The sequence below is a fragment of the Lathyrus oleraceus genome, chromosome 2, assembly GCF_024323335.1.
Source record: "Lathyrus oleraceus cultivar Zhongwan6 chromosome 2, CAAS_Psat_ZW6_1.0, whole genome shotgun sequence".
NCBI classification, from domain to species: domain Eukaryota; kingdom Viridiplantae; phylum Streptophyta; class Magnoliopsida; order Fabales; family Fabaceae; genus Lathyrus; species Lathyrus oleraceus.
Window position 1 is genome coordinate 35,982,537 of NC_066580.1, and position 2,764 is coordinate 35,985,300.

Consider the following 2,764-nt stretch of genomic DNA (forward strand, 5'->3'; position numbering starts at 1 on the left):
TTATCTGATCTATTCTATGTTAATTCTGCGTTGTTTGCCTGACATGCATACTGCTGTGTCCGTTTTGCGGTGTAATCCTCGATTGCACCCTGATTTGGTATTCTAACCCGTTTGCTGAATGTTGCAAAGGTTCACACACCCCAGGAAAAGGTTGATGTTTAGGTCTTCCACTTTATTTGTGGGATACCCTTGTGGAGATTCACCCTGAATTACTCAATTGATTTTAATGTATTAATTTTATGGCAAAGATCCCCCCTAAATTGCTTAATTGATCTTAATGTATTAATTTTAATGTGGGGGTTCCTCCTAATTACCTAATTGATTGTAAAATACGGCCTTTGAATGTGTGATCTCAGACCTCTCTTCGTTGCCCTACGGTGTAACGGTCATGTCTCGCGAATGTAGGGATACACTTAGCAAAGACCCTTCGATTAAATCATCATAAAATAAATCATAGTCCCTCGGATGTTGCCTTCGAATATGTGATTTTGTCCCTCGATGACCCTTCGGTGTAGCCTACGGTTAAATGATGATAGTCCCTTCGAATGCTAAGGTATCCTTACAACCGTTGCTTTCAATGACCAATCGACGACCCTATGATGACCCTTTTACATCCAAAGGGATAAAACTACTTACTTCTCAATAGTAAGGACAGTTTTACCCTCATAAGGATAGGAAATGCCCATAAAGACCTTGGGTAGGTATAACTCTTAATTGCTTATCCATAACCTAAAATACTTTTCACACCTCACACATTTCAAAACATCTTTTTTAGAAAATCACCACTTGGTATACATTCGTACTAGGATCATTGCCGAGTTATATTTTTCTAAACCATTTTCAAAACTAAGCGAGATAACCACTTTGTATACATTCGTACAAGAATCATTACAAAGTTAAATTCTCCTTTTTCAAAACATTTTCTAAACAATTCACGAACACTTTTTCAGACAAGAAAAATAATATAAGTGATCAAGCAACTAAGAGCCCATGGATAACCATGGATACAAAGGGTGCTAACACCTTCCCTTTGTATAATGTACCTCCCGAACCCAAAAATATAAATTAAGGTCTTTCCTGTTCTTTTCCACCTTTCCTTATTGGATAAAAGAAAAGTCGGTGGCGACTCTTGCTATCCGCGACATTGCGATTAAAAGCAAAACACAAAAAGTCAGTTCACCGTATGACAATAACCGATCACCATAAGACAATAATAATAAACACATTATTACTATTAATTTAAATTATGTTAATTAAGTAAACCAAATTGAATTTCGGTGACTGATCACACTACGCAAAGTTAGTCGGGGGTTCCGCTGCCCGGTCATCACTTGATACTTTAGAGCACAACTGTCGCGCAGTCGCAACCCTAATCGCATAACTCTTTGACAACACAACCCTTGTACCGTAATGAACCCTAATACACCAATTTCATACCGTCAAACACACCTCGGTTGTTAATTCAGTATGATTGATCAACACATCATTGCTTCACCATACTTACGTCGAATTCTGAAGCAAATGACCATTGATCGCTCAAAGGAAAATAACCATTAAGTATTTGAATGAATGAAAGAGAAACAATATATCATATATGCCGTATTTTGCATTTGAATTACTTATATCATATATATAACTTGATCGATCTCGATTATGTAACCTATGGACGATCGATGTATCACCGCTTCACCATACTAACATCGGATTCCGAAGCATAGTCAACATCAATCATCCAAATCATACACACATGATGCCAAATTTAATTACTCGTTTATTCTTTGATTCATTCTATCTTTTAATCATATTAATACATAAAATACAAAAGAAAAAAAGTTATCAAATGCATGGTTTCGTAAGTGGCTCTGATACCACTGAAGGAGAATAGCGATCCAAAACGCAGCGGAAATTAAAAATTTCTCCTTTAGTGATCGTTACGAATGGGCATGATCAGTGATAGAATTGTTACCTCTTATGACGATTGAAACCCCTGACGCAGATCGAATGAGTGATCACGAATGTTGAATGGTGACAACGCCTCTACTCAGTCCACACGAACGAATTCCTTCAGTCTCAGTGCTAGCTGTTACGAATGAAGGTTTTGAGTGTGTGTGTGTGTGTGTGAGAGAGAGTGAGAGAAATTGATAGAGACGAAATTTTCATTTGGTCAAATGCTTCTACAAAAAGGTTCTATTTATAGAACCACTTGTGTGGTTTGTAAGCTAAAAAGCCCACTAAAGTGTATGTGGCCCATATCTTATGATATACCAATATCACTTAAGCGCGTGGTACCTTATCATATTTCATATTCTACTTAAGTGCACCGTACCTTACGATGTTCTACAATTCATTTAAGTGCACCGTACCTTACGGTGTTCCTTATTTACTCTATCTCTCATTAATCTGTCCTTTTTGTGTGTGGACCCTGTAGGTTTTTGCGGCATTGGCAATTAAATTAAATCACGTATTTAACATAATAAATAGTGAGCGATATCTTACAACACATCACTGCTATCCAAGACACGAAAATGTCATGTGATCTGACAAATCCTTTTGTGATAATACTTATGTGTACAATTATCCTTTTGTCCTTATGTCTATATTGAACACAAGGCATAAACCGTGTCATCCTTGTCCAGTTTAATATTGGAACCGTAGACATTTATCCTGTTACACAGGATGGGTAAATTCTATCTAGGTCACTCATATCCCTCAACATGCTTCGTGGAGTACCCATCAACTGTCTTTATGGTCATCCAGTTATGAA